This window comes from Syngnathus scovelli, chromosome 20 (assembly GCF_024217435.2).
Source record: "Syngnathus scovelli strain Florida chromosome 20, RoL_Ssco_1.2, whole genome shotgun sequence".
Lineage (NCBI taxonomy): Eukaryota > Metazoa > Chordata > Actinopteri > Syngnathiformes > Syngnathidae > Syngnathus > Syngnathus scovelli.
This window is the reverse complement of record NC_090866.1, coordinates 719314-736376: the sequence shown is the minus strand read 5'-3', so window position 1 is coordinate 736376 and position 17063 is coordinate 719314. Positions and strand designations below refer to the sequence as shown.

Genomic DNA, 17063 nt, shown 5'->3' with positions numbered 1-17063 from the left:
AAGCTTAAAAATACATAAAAGTTTAGAACGTCAAAATTTAAAATGTATAAATACTAATTAATTTAAAATCATTTACGAAATTTCAGAAGTATTAAAAACACAGAGGTAACATTAAATATTAATTGATGATTGAGTCGAAAGAGATAAATAAATAAAACAATATTAACACAAATTATACATTTGATGTAAAATAAGCAACAGAACGAATGAAAATAATTAGACCAGTGGATTTAGTGGTTTATGGTGCGAAAAGTGATATACAAGTCAACAAAATAAAATCTGAATCAAAAGGAAAAAAGGAAAAAGGAAAAGGGACCCGGAAAAAAGAAAAAATGAAAGAGTATAAAAGGAGGCGAGAAAAAAACAGGTTCATTGTGCTTTTGTCTCTCGAACAGTCGACAACTCTCTGCTCTCTTAAAAACTAGCCAACTCTTTCACTAATATATTTTTTGGGGGTTTTCTTCATTTTTTTCATTTTTTTTTTTTATAGTACCCGATGAAGACCGATTAAGGTCGAAACGTCGTATTTGTTTCAGTTCATTTAAAAAGAAGTTTTTTTGTTGTTTTTGGCACAATACACTGGGTTTGGGTTATTGGGGACTTTATTGATTTGGGGGTCTCAATAAATACGTGAATAAATAAAGGGATTGAATTGGATTTCATTGGCAAATTAGTACATTAAATGCTTTGGTAAATAAATAAAGTTAAAAATACATTAAATTTTCAAAATTAAATAAGTTAAAAAAAAACAACAATGACAGAGTGGACGGTGGTTAGTCGTGGTCGGAGGGGACCACGTCAACCGCCCAATTTTTTGGACAGGGAGGATAGGGGATCCTGGGACCGGGAGGTCCGTGCACCTCCTCGCTCCTTTTGGAGTGGGTCTCTGTACTCAAAACCTAACCCTAACCCTAACCCTGACCCTGACCCTAACCCCAACCTAAAAAAAGACACTCAACAAGGTGAAGTTAAGAAGATTAAGGAGACTAAGAAAAAGAGAAAGAGGAGTAAGAAGCTCACCCACCACTCAGGGGAACAGAGGGATGCCCAACACATAGAGGATTGGGGAGCGCCTCAAACGACTTACCTTGACCAGCAGATGGAAGACTTACCTTCACCGACTCAAGAGGAGGACTCGACAGCTTCCGAAGAACCGACGACAGAGACTCTAATGAAGCGCATTGAAGGAATAAGGAGGAAATACCAGGAACCTACTGGCCCTAACTCGTCAGAAACACCAATTAGGAGAAGAGAGACACCACGACCGAAATTACTGGAAACAATATTCTTCCAGTCACGTGACACACAAACCGAACCACAATCGATGTACACCACACACGAACATGAAGGGAATAAGAGGGCAAATTGGTTTTTGTTTCCCCAGAGAAGATGGTTGATTGTAGGTGATTCAAACTTGGCCAAATTGCAGAAAATCGAAGACCGCGAAGTACAAGTGGACTGTTACCCGGGAGCTAAAATCCGCCATGGGATTCACCTACTCAGAAACAGAACTGCAACCTCTCCCAACGTGCTAGGGGTCATTTTATCCTTGGGCCTTAACAATAGAGGTAGGGTCATCCCAATATTCATATCCAAGGAGATAGCCAGATTGCTGGGAGCAGCTAAGGCCACTTTTCCTTATGCTAAAATATTCATTCCTAAAATTAATTATTCCCAATCACTTCCTTTGGAGATCCAAGCCAACCTTAGGGAACTGAATGAAATAATAGAGGAAACGGGTCATTCGATTCAACGCTTACCATCAAGACTGTTTACCACAGGACCGGACAACATCCATTGGACAACGGACACGGCTGAAGAGATAGATAGATAACTTGTGGAAAACCTTTTTTATGCCAAGGAGCCTCCCCTAACTCAAGGAGATAACCCTGGCTGATCCAGTGGTCAACCTGTCGACCTCCTTTAGTTTGACGAAAGATCATAGGGAGCTTCTGGAGAAGGGGCTTACATTCGTCCCCACCGCAACCATGATGAAGGATCAGAGAAGGATCACCAAGGCCCATGTGCGACAGTACCATAGAAGGTTAAAACTAGACTCTTATTTTGGAACTTCGACGACGGCAGCACCACCCAAATTCCAGTCGGCTTCAATGTGGGAGCCCAAGGATGATGAAGTACCCAGGGAGATAAAAGTATTAATACACAAAGACAGAGCAGTCCTAAAACAAGTGGAAGTCCCAAGAGAGATGCCAAATTTGACAGAGGGCGAAAGAAGAGCCCTGGACGACTTAAGTTCGGCAGAGGAATTGATTATTAAGCCAGCAGATAAAGGGTCAGCGGTGGTCATTATGGACCGAAAAAATTACGTGAGAGAGGCTCATCGACAACTTCGCAATACGGAGTATTACCATTCGATCCAAAAACCGATTTATCCGGATACAGAAAAGTTAGTCCACACAATATTAGATCAAATGAGAAAAGAGCACCACATTACTAAAAAAACAATTCTTGTATTTAACAGGAGCATCCCCGTCACGTCCGAGATACTTTTATCTACTCCCTAAGATTCATAAAGACCCGGCATCGTGGCCCTGGCCCTACGAAATGCCGCCAGGACGTTCCATCGAGTCAGATTGTAGTAGCGAATCCTACGGCTCGGCTGAGCTAGTAGATTATTACTTGAATCCCTTGTCAATTCTACATCCGAGTTACATCAAAGATACTAATGATTTTGTTTCAAAAGTACGGACCTTGACCGTGCCACAGACCTGTTGGTTGTTTTCCATGGATGTTGAAAACTTGTATACTAATATTGAAACTGCTAGGGGTTTAGAGGCGGTACGCAATGTTTTGGCACGTAATCCGATTTTGGGCCGCCCGGATGAACACATTTTGGCATTGCTGGAACTCAATCTGACTAAGAATGATTTTCAATTTGACAATGGGTATTTTTTACAGGTCAAGGGGACAGCAATGGGGAAACGTTTCTCTCTAGCCTATGCCAATATCTATATGGCTGAATGGGAGGAGAACGCCTTGACACAGTGCTCTAAGAAACCTATAGCTTACCTGAGGTTCTTAGATGATATTTGGGGAATTTGGGGAGATTCTAGGGAAGAATTTGACGTGTTTCTTAAAACCTTAAATGGCCACCACCCTTCAATTAAACTGACGGCACAGATTAGCGAGAGGGAAATTAATTTTCTTGACACAACTACATATAAGGGACCGGAATTTCATACAACAGGGGGACTTGATGTCAGAGTATTTTTTAAATCCACAGATACTCATGCGCTACTACACAAAAAGAGTTTTCACCCTAGACACACGTTTGGGGGTTTGGTTTATTCACAACTCTTGAGATTCGGGAGAATTTGCACTCGCACAGAAGATAGGGAAGAAGCGACCAAAGTCTTGTTCAGGTCATTACAGCAACGAGGTTATTCTCGGTCATTTCTTCGCACGATTAAGCTACAAACATGGAAAAAAGGAAGAAGAGGGGACACTCAGCGGGTTAAAAAAATGATACTTCCTCTAATTTCGATTTACAACTCTTACACAGTCAATGTTCACAGAAAAATTAAACAGAATTTGGAAGCGTCGGCGCTGACTGACCTGAAGGCGAAACATAAGGTGGTTTCAGCCTTCAAAAGGAATCCAAATTTAAAAGATTTGTTGGTTAGCACTAAAATGAAAAGTGGGTCCTCTCGTGCAGCCAGGAGATCAATAGGAGTGATAACAGACTCTCAGAAGAAAGAACATTTCTTCACACAGACGGGTAAGGCCTTGTCTACGCGGAATGCGGTCTACTGTATGAGCTGTCGATTGTGTGGAGTTATGTATGTGGGACGGACTCGAAATGATGTCAGAAGCAGACTGCATGCGCACCGCTACAGCATCACACATAACCAGAAGCGTAACACGCATGTAGTACGCCATTTCCGCCTGCACGGGTTACGTAACTTGAGAATACGGATTTTGGAGAGCTGTGCGGGCTGGACACAAAGGGATAGGGAAAACGCGGAAATGAGATGGGTCAGGAGGTTGAAAACTCAATATCCACTAGGACTCAATTTGGCAACAACGGAAACGGAGAACACTGGAATATCGGGGTTAAAATAGAAGTTCTAGTGGTGGAGTTTACACGGTTGGGGAAAATTTGGAGGGAATGCCCTCCCGAAACGATATATGGAAATTAGGGAAAATATCATAATTGTTCCTTGGTTTAAGTTCTTGTGGGGGATGTTTATGTGATTGGGAGACGGCTGAAAGGAGGTTGGAGAAAAACCTGACACTTTCCATTTAATCAAAGAGTCTAACTCTGGTTGGCTGGTTTTCCTGACAACATAGATAAAGTGCCCAACTCGGACACCAAATTCTAATCTTCATCCTTATTTGGACTCTACTCTAACATTAAATCCTAACACTTAATCAATTCATAAAACTTACATAAGTTCAGATTCAGAATGAAAACCTAACCCAAACCCTAATTCTAACCTTGACCTCTGACCCTAACCATTAACGCTAAATTAATTAGGAATTACACCAAATTTCAACAAAATTAATCTAAACTGAACCTTATGTTGATCCTAAATGCAATGAGATTCCAGAATGAATTTTAATCCAACCAAATCTAAAAATTTACGATTAAATTGAATTAAATTACAAAACAAAAAAAAGGGGGGACTATAATCGAATTATATTTTTGATTTTAAGCAAACTCTAAAAGAAAAATATAAAAAAAAGAAGGATTTTTCTTCTAACACATAAAAGGAAAACATAGTACGTGATGGGACGCTTGAGGGCGCCCTTGGCACACTAAATCGCTGTGGTACGAATAGAGCTCGGCTAGACGCGAATATTAGGGGATTAATGATACCCTTTAAATTCAGAAATGAAAAAGTACTTCCGCGTTGCTAACGCTCATAACATTAGCCACGATACGCTTATAGTGATTTCGTTACAAATATACGATCGTATTAATGTTATAAATTAATTCTACGAATTAATGGAATCGGGTAACACACTTTAATAATACCAGGGGGTTGAGGAGAATTTTATTCCATATGAATTTTTTATTTGGACGAGGGGAGGGTTTGGGAAAATAGGGGGATTACAGAAAAAAAAAGAGCCGGCAGAGTAATTGACAGGAGTTTACGAGTATTTCCGGGGGGCGGGACCTAGGGGGATCGCGATTTACGTAGATGAATGTATTTCTAAATATATAATTTGATTTAGATGATGAATTCAATTTACATTTAAATGTTTCACGACTAACCTAATTAAACGGTACCAATAGGGTTTACAGAATGTCTTAGTGCTTATCAGTTAGATGTGGGAACGTGATTGAATGACGAGAGCCGTCAGTTGCTTCGCTGAGGCTCGTGGGAGAGAAAAGAAAAGAGAAAAGAAGGGTTGGCTTTCGGCGGTGGCGCTGTGAGGCAGGAGAGTGGCACTGGGGAAGCCCTTCTTTCCAGGTAATGTGGAAGATTCTTCCGATTCTTTTTGAGAAAAACAGGTGAACCCTTTTTAATCGCTAAAGCTAAGTTATACGGTACTACGCTATGCTAGCCTTTATTGGTATAGGATATGTGAGAGTATGCTAAGCTAAAAGACAACGAAAAGAGAAAATATTAAATTGCCGGATGAATGAGACCGGATATCAATAAAGGAAACACAGCTAACGCTCATAACATTAGCTACGATACGCTTACGGGGATTTGGTTACGAATGTACGATCGTATTAATGTTATGAATTAATTCTACGAATGAAGGGGATCGGGGTACACACTTTAATAATACCAGGGGATTTAGGAGAATGGTATTCCATATTGTTCGTTTATTTGGGCGATGTGAGGTTTTGTAAAATAGGGGGATTACGGAAAAAAGAGCCGCCAGAGTGATTGACAGGAGTTTACGAGTGTTTCCAGGGGGCGGGACTTAGGGGGATCGCAATTTATGTAGATGAATGTATTTCTAAATATATGTCTTGATTTAGAGGATGAATTCAATTTACATTTAAATGTTTCACGTCTAACCCGATTAAACGGTACCATAGGGGTTACCGAATGTTTTAGGGCTTATCGGTTAGATGTGGGAACGTCATGGGATGACGAGAGCCGTCAGTTAATTCGCTGAGGCTCGTGGGGGGGGGGGTGGCGTTCGGCGGTGGCGCTGTGACTCAGGAGAGTGGCACTGGGGAAGACCTTCTTTCCAGGTAAGGTGGAAGATTCTTCCGATTCTTTGAGAGAAACAGGTGAACCCTTTTTAATTGCTAAAGTTACGTTATGCGGTACTACGCTATGCTGAAATTTATTGGTATAGGATGTGCGGGAGTATGCTAAGGTAAAAGAGAACGAAAAGAGAAAATATTAAATTGCCGGATATCAATAAAGGAAACACAGCTAACGCTCATAACATTAGCTACGATACGCTTACGGGGATTTGGTTACGACTGATGGCGCCGCGGATGGCTGCCACGGTGAGTCGCTCTCTGTTTCTTTGTCTTATTTTGTGTGTTTTCTGTGTCTTCTGCTGTCCATCCCGGATCACTTTTACTAGAGAAGCACTGTTAAACATCGGTCAGTCTTCTTCTGGTATTTTCTCTCCTGTTCTCTCTGATTCAGACTGTTTGTCGGAGATTTTAGCCGGAGCGGCGGTGCTATACAAGCTAGCGCGACGGCGGCGACGCGGAAAACGAGCGGGAGCCCTCGTAAAGCTGAGGCAGAGAGGGTTCCGTTCTGCCCCACCGTCAATTCATCTGGCGAATGTCCGCTCCCTGGCGAACAAGATGGACGAACTGCTGCTCCTCACTTCAAGGAACACGGACTTCAGCAGATCCGCCACGCTGTGTTTTGTTGAGACGTGGCTTAGCGAACGAACCCCCCACCACGCCATGGAGTTAGCAGGGTTTCGGCTAACGCGTGCAGATCGCAGCGCGGAGCTCTCCGGAAAATCAAAGGGAGGTGGTCTCTGTTTCTACATTAATGAACGTTGGTGTACCGATGTCATGGTGTTGAAAGAGTTTTGCAGCCCTCTCCTAGAAACACTTTTCATAAACTGCCGGCCGTTCTATTCACCACGGGAGTTCTCCTCGATCGTCATGGCGGCTGTTTACATCCCACCACACGCACGTGCGAGTGAAGCCACGCAGATGCTGGCTGACCAGGTGACAGACATGGAGAAACTTCTACCAAATTCACTAATCATTGTTCTGGGTGATCTTAACAGGGCGAACCTCGCACACAAACTCCCCAGATACAGACAGCACATAACGTGTCCCACCAGAGGGGCACAGACACTGGACCACTGCTACACCGTAATTAAGGATGCATACCACTCTGTGGCTTGTGCAGCTTTAGGACTCTCGGACCACTGTCTAGTTCATCTGATCCCTGCCTACAGACAGAAACTAAAAACTAAAAGCCTGTGGTGAGGACTGTCAGGAAGTGGACATTGGAGTCAAGGCAGGACCTCCGAGCCTGCTTTGACTGCACCGATTGGAGTGTTTTTGAAGCTGCAAATTCAGACTTGCATGAACTCACTGACACTGTCACATCATACATCAGTTTTTGTGAGGATCTGTGTGTGCAGACTAAGACCTTCTGCACGTACAACAACGACAAACCTTGGTTTACACCGAACCTTAGGAGGCTGCGCAAAGTCAAGGAGGAGGCCTACAGGAGCGGCGACCGGGACCTGTTCAAGCAGACCAGAAACACACTGAACCGAGAGGTCAGGAAAGCCAGGAGGTGCCACGAAGAACAACTGATGTTTTTTTTTGTCATTACAGCTGAGCTTGGGCTCCATGCTATGCTGAAATTGCTAAGCCACTAACAGGAGTGGCTCATGGACAGCCGTTAGCAGTCAAAGATACATTCGCGTGGACACCAAAAGTAGAAGAAGGATTGACAAGATTGAAAATGATATTAGTTCAAACAACAAAGGGTGTGATAATGGATAAGGTGCTATTGACGATGTCAATAACAAAACTGTTTTGCCAAAATGACTTTTAAGGCAACGCCTGTTGTGTCACTTATGTGACAACAGGGGGGAGATGAGTTATTAGTTACCTATTAGTTACCTTTGGTTTAGATTCTTGAAAAAAAAATGTTTTTTTAAGCATGTCCTGTTTGTGTGAAACATGATCCACACAGGAACCTAAAAGAAACTCTATATGAAAATTCGAAGATTCGAATAGTGGAGCCTAACAGGAACATGGAAAAAGTGAACAGCTGAGAAATGGCCTTCGATGTACTGGCAGTGAATTATAAATTCAGGACAGTTCAGTAATATCTGTAAAGTGAGCATAACACCATTAATACTGAGGTCAAAATAGAGATGATACTAGGCAAAATTTGGAAACTAGATCAGAAATTGAAGGCTCAAATCAGGAAAGGTGGAAAGGTAATAGAGAGAATGGCATAAAATCAAAGTTAGGAAAACAAAAGATAGATAGTGGCCTGAAAATAGGAGGAGTTTCTGGAAATTACAGTATAATTGAGAGAAATAACAGTTAAGACTTGCAATTTAAGTTTAGGGTAATCTGTCAATTTAAAATGGTTCAAATGAGGTCCATCACAGTATTTCCGTCTACAAGTTCCATCTGTAGACCGAATTCCTATCACTTGGAATTCACAACAAGGACTCCGCTGTCCTTACCCAGGTACCCTTTTTCTGGGGACTAAAATACCCCAACCACGCAGCCAACAAAAAGGTCTCACCGAGTCTCCGAGAGATTTCCTTTGAAGTTTCCGTCAATCCTCGCTGCCGAGAGGTGCTGAACCGGACGCCGGCCTGGTGGATGAACATTGTTCCCCAGGGCTTTCCTTCAGGCGTCCTGTGACCTCTGCCGTGCACGGATTCGGCGTCTTCAACACTCTTCGGATCAGCGAGCAGATTTTCAGGAAATCCCGGACGAGCCCCCAAAAATGTTGGGTTGACAACATTTACCAGAAATCAATCTCGGAGACGGTAGGTCTTTCTTGGCTTAGCGTTTTCTCCTGCGCAGAAGGGCGGATCCCGGACACAGCAAGTGTGGCTGAGATTCGCGCTCTGCTCTGAGATTTGCCGTGCTTTTATTGAGAGAGAAACAAAGGGGCAAGTGTACATGGTCGAATAGGTTTCCAGACAGAAAGAACAACATTCCACAGTTATATCCCATTACCACAGAACACAGGGAGTACTCTTTATGGAGTGGGCAGTATGGACGTCTCATGACCATTAGCTCAACAAAGATGTAGTCTTTAGTGCCTCTGGGAATACATTGCTGTGCCGTACTCATGACCTTTGTCCGCTTCAGCCGTCCCATGACAATCTCATGATCTACACATGTCTAGCTAACTGTGGGGCTTATTGTATAGTGCGGCTAATGACTGCCATATGCCCCCAAGTCATTTTCACGAGGCCAGATTCTGCGGAGAATCTTGCACACAAAAGTAGTTACATAGAATCCAATGATAAAAAGTATATCATTTCCATCAGTTTTATAACTTGTATTACTTTTGCAGGTTGTCGATTGCAGTCTTGGAAAGTTTATGTTGAATTCACGTGAAAATGTTAACCCTAACCCTTTTGATTTTTATGATGATTGATGATTTTCAGGACGGAATCCCCGTGCGCCATGATTCATTGTGTGTCTATTTTCATTTAGTAGATACTCGATGCCTGTGTAGTTTTGTGAGCACAAGTGTCCGTTGTTGGTATTGCCGAGTGTGAGGTGCACAGTCAATTTTCAGGAACTTGGGGATGACGATCCTGGATGACTGCAAGGTTCGACAGGACTGGCTGCAAGACGTGATGATGTGGTAGGACGTTTGCCGGTTCCTTTTTAAATGCCTAATGACACATTGGGCGAATGTGTTAAAGGGGGGTGGAGTTACGTTTGAGTGCGTAAGTAGATACATATAAAATTTAATTGTGACATTCAATGCTTTTTTGGATTCACTTGTTTTGGAGGCTTTAACAGGACGTGCCAGAATTCAACAGGCAGCAGTCACAGGAGAAATCGTGCGAGACTGACAGCACGATGAGAAATAAGGAAGATAATTCATAACTCCTGGGGGGAGTGTTGTTGTTTGTTTGTTTGTTTGTTTGTTTTAGGTTCACGCGGGCCTCTGGATCGTAGGAGTAGATGCAGGGACGCTTGGAGGTTCTATTGAACAACGACCACCAATCATCCCCGTGCCCCAAACAACCACAAAGGAGAAGAATTGTTTGCTGACGACTGGTTATGGAGATGTCGATTACTAGGGAACTCCTGAACGCTGACCGGGGCCTGGGAAGAGACTCTGAGGACGGTGAAGTGGACATAAAGATCTTGGATGGACAGCAGGCCCTGGGCAGTGATCCCAGAGCAATTCATCGACAGACACATACATATGCAAGGGGGGCAAAACTAAGAGCATTTCAACTTTGCAGTATGCTGTGATATTGTGTCAATATTATGTCCGTCATTACTTTATCAAACGACCACATGCGGCATTATTTTAATTAGTCACATGACTAAAAGGTTGACATCAGCATCTGCTGTCCAGAATATCATGTTGGCCCAGTGTGAACAAGATGAGTGGGATCGCCTTGGGTAAATCGCCTACCTGTCTATTTTTCTTGACGATCCAGAACAAAATACATTCCATTATAACGAACATAGCCAAAGCCGGATGAAGGGCTGTAGTTCTGATAAACTCTGGAATGTAAACTTTCATGCTTTTTGATGGTACTATACTATATTGTGTAAGCATATACTCATGTATACACATATGTAGTTATTAGTTGATGTTTTGTTTTCCCATGAATTCCAATGTTAAAAACAGGAGGGAATGTTGGAAATGATATACTTTTTATCATTGGATTCTATGTATCTACTTTTGTGTGCAAGACTCTCCGCAGTATGTGACCATCTAGCCTTGTGAAAATGATTTGGGGGCATATGGCCGGCTAATGACTGGAGTCATTAGCCGCGCTATACAATAAGCCCCATAGTTAGCTAGACATGTTCAGATCATGAGATTGTCATGGGATGGCTGAAGCAGACAGAGGTCTCATTTAAGTTGAAGTCATGAGTACGACACCGGGATGTATTCCCAGGGCCACTAAAGACTACGTTTTTGTTAAGCTAATAGTCATGAGACGTCCATACTGCTCCGTCCATGAGAGTTTGTTCTGTGGTAATGAGATATAACTATGGAATGTATTTCCTGCCTGTGAACCTACCCGATCATGTACACTTGCCCAATTGTTTCTTTCTCAATAAAAAGGTCGGCAAAACTCAGAGCAGAGCGCGAATCTCAGCCACACTTGCTGTGTCTGGGATGCGCCCTTCTGCGCAGGAGAAAACGCTAAGCCAAGAAAGACCTACCGTCTCCGAGATTGATTTCAGATAAATGTTGTCAACCCAACAGTCCTCTCCCCACTGCTCTTCTCTTCTACACCAACGATTTCTCCGCAAGTGACTCTTCCGTGAAGCTCCTGAAGTATGCAGACGACACCACTCTCATCGGACTGATCCAGAACGGTGATGAGACTGCGTACAGACAGGAGGTGGAGCGGCTGGTCACTGGTGCAGCCAAAACCACCTGGACTTGAACCCGCTCAAGACCGTGGAGATGACAGTGGACTTCAGGCGAGGCCCTTCACCACTTTCACCCCTCACTATCCGCAGTAATACTATTCTCTCATCAGACACCTTCAAGTTCCTGGGAACCACAATCTCTCGGGACCTGAAATGGACCGGCCACATAGACTCTGTCCGGAAGAAGGCCCAGCAGAGGCTGTACTTCCTGAGACAGCTCAAGAAGTTCAACCTGCCACGGGAGCTGCTGAAGACCTTCTACACTGCCATCATCCAGTCTGTCCTCTGCACCTCCATCACTGTCTGGTTTGGATCGGCCTCCAAACAAGACAAGCACAGACTGCAACGGACAATAAGGACTGCAGAAAAGATAATTGGAATCAACCTCCCATCTATCCAAGACTTGTACCTGTCCAGGACCAGGAAACTTGCAAGTAACATCTCAACAGACCCTTCGCACCCAGGTTGCAGCCTGTTTGAACTACTCCCCTCCGGACGCCGTTATAGAGCTCTGTACACTAAAACCAGCAGACACAGAGACAGCTTCTTCCCCCAGGCTGTCGCTCTGATGAACTCACACCACTCTTAGAGTCTCAGAGTCATTACTGTGCAATAACATCCCGCTTGCCACACCTTTTTTGTCTACACTGTTTGTACTATGTGTCCTCTCTGCATCCATTGCAGCCTGGTCATCCTAGAAGAGGGACCCTCCCATCTGTGGTCTCTTCTCAAGGTTTCTCATTCTCCCCTAGCTGGAGTTTTGAGTTTTTCCTTGCCCTCTTGGGAGTTTAAGATCAGGGGGTGTTTGAGAATATCTTTCGTTCTTCACATGTCCTGAGTGTTGTTGTTAGTCACCTAAATGTTGAACAGAGGCTGTGATTTACCGAAGTCAAATTCCTTGTTTGGCACGCTCAAACATGGCGAATAAAAAACTCTTGAATCTTGAATCTTGAATGTACGATCGTATTAATGTTATAAATTAATTCTACGAATGAAGGGGATCGGGGTACACACTTTAATAATACCAGGGGATTTAGGAGAATGTTATTTTATATTGATCGTTTATTTGGGCGATGTGAGGTTTTGAAAGATAGGGGGATTACGGAGAAAAGAGCCGCCAGGGTGATTGACAGGAGTTTACGAGTGTTTCCAGGGGGCGGGACTTAGGGGGATCGCAATTTACGTAGATGAATGTATTCCTAAATATATGATTGGATTTAAATTATGAATTCAATTTACATTTAAATGTTGCACGACTAAACCAATTAAACAGTACCGATAGGGTTTGCCGATATATATATTTTTTGGTGCTTATCAGTTAGATGTGGGTGCGTGATTGTATGACGAGAGCCGTCAGTTGCTTCGCTGAGGCTCTGGGGAGGAGGTGCTCGGCGGTAGGACGGTGACTCGGGGGAAGGGCACTGGGGAAGACCTTGTTTCCAGTTAATATGGAAGATTCTTCCGATTCTTTGAGAATATCAGGTGAAACTTTTTTAATCGTCAAGGCTAGGTTATGCTGTATTACGCTATGCTAGACTTTATTGAGATGGGATATGCGGGAGCATGCGAACCAAAACTATACCAGGTTAGCCCTAAACTTTGTTTTACCAGACTTGTGGCATGCCATACAAAGGAATACAAAGGTTTTGTACGTAGGTTTAATGGTTGAACAAATCAGCACAACAAAAGGACTAAAAGACTGACCAATTGATTTATGCTGTCTGCGTTAAAGCTGGACAGTTGACTAGACAGATACTGAGATTTCGATTGAGGAGGTAGACACACTCCGGGGCTTGATCGACCCCGGTGGGGCCTCCCTTGGGCGAGGGTGTCTGGTGATAATGGCCGAAACACTCTGTGACCCCAAGGTCCACTACTGATGAGGTGTCTACAAAATTATGACGTTCAAATTACCCAGAACAACAATGTCGACTTAATGGGATCCCTTTTGAAGAAAGTGGTTGGTTGAGTATAGAAACAAGATATTGGGTCAAGAATGCTGCAAGGGTGGTAGACGTGATGTGGTCCAGGGATGGGGTGGCTTTCTTCTCTCGCGTCTCGCTGTTTTTCCGTCTTGCTGGCTGGGGTCCTGGGGGGCGCCTCGGCTGCTCCGGGGGGGGGGTGGGGTGGGGGGGGGGGGGGGGTTCTGGTTGAGGTGCGGTCTCGCTTCGCCGTCCTTCGTTCCGGAGTTTGTGCGACTCCGGTGCGGCGGGGTTTGCTGAGGGGGACATGCGTCGGCCTGTGCCCTCCGCTGCCTTCTGTCTGGCCGGCTGGGTCGGCGGACCCTTTGGGGAAGGTGTAGCGAGATAACCTTATAGACCTAGTCCTAACCCCTAATCCCTAAACCTAACCCCTAATCCCTAACCCCTAATCCCTAAACCTAACCCCTAATCCCTAAACCTAACCCCTAACCCTAATCCCTAACCTTAACCTCTAAAGAAAATGGTTGGTTGAATATAAAAACGAGATATTAGTTCAAAAATAGTTAAAAGGGAATAGACAAAGGTAATCCAAGGGTAGGACTTTAAATTAGTGTTTTTTTTTCCCTCAGGTGACCAGATCGGGTAAGTACAGTCAAAATCAAACATACAAGAAGCACAAACACGAGTTCAAGGTAAAAAAAATAACTTTATTAAGCCCTAAGTAGTCCGGGCCAACATGGCTGGCGCGTCCGCAATGGGTAGGATACTTTGGAGCCGGTTATGGGGGGCAGGTAAGGATAGAAGGACCGTGCCTTTGCTCCTCTCCTTCGGGGGAGGAACTTTTTAGCTGACCCTAACCCCTAACTTCTAAGGAAAACGGTTGGTTGAATATAAAAACAAGACATGAGGTAAACAATGGTTCAAAGTGAATAGACATAATGTAATCCAAGGGTAGGACTTTAGGTTGTTTTTTTTTCTTCTCTTATTTTTTCCATCTTGCTGGCCGAAGACCTGGGTAGCGCCTCAGCTACTCGGGGGAGGTTCTGGCAGAGGTGCATTCTCACTTCGCTGTCCTTCGTACCCAATCCAGATTTTATGTGACCTGGTACGGCGAGGTTTACTGGTGAGACATGCGTAGGCTCGTGCCTTCCGTTGCCTTCTATCTAACCGACAGGGTCGGCGGACCCTTTGGGGAAGGTTTAGCGAGATAAACTCAAAATACCTAACCCTAAACCCTAACCCCCTAACCCTAACCCTAACCCACATGCAACAAAACTAAATTTAGCTGCAATTCCCGTGTGCCAGACCTGAGGAAGGCACAAAAGATGCCGAAACGTTGTCGATGGCCACAAGGAGGAAATAAAAGGGAGCGCAAACTAGCGCCAATAGGAAAACAATTAGACGCAAAATTATAATTTACCCACGCTCTACCCAGATAGGAGAGCGCATGGATGCCGCACAGAGCAAGATGCTCTCGCTCCACCCAGATAGGGGAGTCGATGAATTAAGTGCGAGGTACAACTAATTTGACCGCAAATGCAGCTGTCAATCTATCATGCCAAGTCGAGACTCATTTATTACATATATAACAAAGGCGACCGGATAGGCAAAGTGCAAACACAAAAACAAACAACAATTACAAAGCAAATACATGTTTATTAAGCCCAATTTGGCCTGACCAGCATGGCTGGCGCAGCCACGATGGACAGGGTGCTCTGGGGCTGGTTGTGGGACGTGGGCGTGGATGGTAGGACCGTACCTTTGCTCCTCTCCCTCGGGGGAGGAACTCTCTACTTAACCCTAACCCTACCCTTACCCTAACCCTAACCCTGTGCTGAATGATGTGAATGTCAAACTGGAAGGATGGAAATGCTTTGGAATGGGTTGAATCGGTTGAAAAATGTACAAATAATAAATGAAATGTCGGCGCACCTAGATTTAGTGCTGGTGCACCTAAATGAAAGCGTTTAGAGCAGGGGTGTCAAACTCATTTTTGTCGAGGGCCGCATCATAATCATAGTTTCCTTCGGAGGGCCATTATGACTGTCAATATATGATATACAGTATCTTCCGTATAGTATTGACACAAGTTGATGCACAATTTGTCTTTGCGGGCCACATAAAATGATTTGGCGGGCCGTATCTGGCCCCCGGGCCTTGAGTTTGACACCTATGGTTTAGAGTATCCATTGCCAAAAGTTAATCTGGCGCTTTGATGATGTTATTTAGTCACCTTTTCAATTCCACTGCTATGAAGCCATTTACTAACCTTTACATCTGTGTATGTTGTAGAATGGAGCGTTACTCCTGACTCGGTCACCTGGGCACTCAGGTGTGTGAATTGGAAGGAACCCCCTACCTTCAGCTCTACTAGATTAGCCTCCCGCCAAAGGCCAATTTTGCGGTAGTTTAAAAATGCGTATAAGTATGCGTGCAAAGTGGGAAGTACAAATGGCTACTTACTTTACTTAAGTGTTAAACTCCGAATTGGCGCAAGGCGGTTCCCTCCTTGGCGCACCATGCAGATTGGACGCATCTAAAGTGGACCAAATTGATATCCCAATTACAATAATTGTGTTTGACAATGAGTGTGTCCTGTGTCTGTGTACACAACCTTAAAGATGACAAAAAAATAATAACGTTTGGTACCTTAGTACTAAACAGAGGATTTCAATGATTTTGTGTGTGTGTGTGTGTGTGGGGGGGGGGGGGGGGGGGGGGAGCTTTGCATGCGTATGCATGTACATTATTGCACATGCATCATGTCTTCACAAGTGTACACAAATACATGTGTGTACATGTGCATTTGTGGGTGCAGGTAACTTAAATTGGTTACTATGCCATCCAGTGACACCCATCTCAGGTAGTTTTGTGACTACCTCCTGAGGAGATGATACCACTGAGTTGGGGTAGACCAGGGCCCTGGCCTCTTCCTACAACTGTGGGCTGGTGTGCACTTCCGCCCCGATGAAAATTCTGGAGCCGGGTTTGGTGTGGAGCAAAAGGCCCCGTTCATCCACACCAAAGTTTAAAAAAAATGTACTAACTGTTGCCCTCTGTGAGTGTGTAGCATATCATGACTGCTACAAATTAACACTGGGCAATGATTCAATATTACTGATTTTACTTGGTCAGTACATATCAGTGCTTACAGTTATAATGTCATCTGGTAAATAATTTTGGAAGCACATTTCATAATGGCGCCTGTGCATTTTTTTGGGGGGCCAACCGAAATCAAAGATTTTGATAAAAGAACACTTTAAAAGTTGTTTTTATCCGTTTATGTGTCGTCTGAAATAAATGAATTACGCATCGTGTTTCTTTCCAGAAATGTCCTTACTCCGTAACGCAAAGTGCATGCATCATGGGTGTGGCGCATCCATTTTGTTAGATTGCGGCAGATGCACACGGTAGACGATAGGTGCAAATAGTCATACCCAAAAGCTGTGTGTCTGTGTGTGTGTTCCATCAACACACAGGGCATGTGATGCGTCAGTGCAGTAGTATTGGAGTAGTAGTGCCTGTAGTTTGTGCATGCTGCCTCGGCTTGCTACTTTTCTACTTTCAGCTACCGCCACCGGCTAGCCCTCTGTTTCCGGGGGTGACAA

General features: G+C 44.0%; 1 long non-coding RNA gene across 2 annotated transcripts; it reads left to right on the top strand.

The window, feature by feature from the left end:
- The first annotated feature begins 4045 nt into the window (after window positions 1-4045).
- LOC125989974 (uncharacterized) lies at window positions 4046-12480 on the top strand. 2 transcript variants are annotated; one of them, XR_011085993.1, is made up of 3 exons: window positions 4046-6178; window positions 6588-7695; window positions 7754-12480. It is a non-coding gene; the product is annotated as an uncharacterized lncRNA (long non-coding RNA). The 2 variants fall into 2 exon arrangements; XR_011085992.1 differs by having other exon boundaries at window positions 4642-5438.
- The last annotated feature ends 4583 nt before the right edge of the window (window positions 12481-17063 follow it).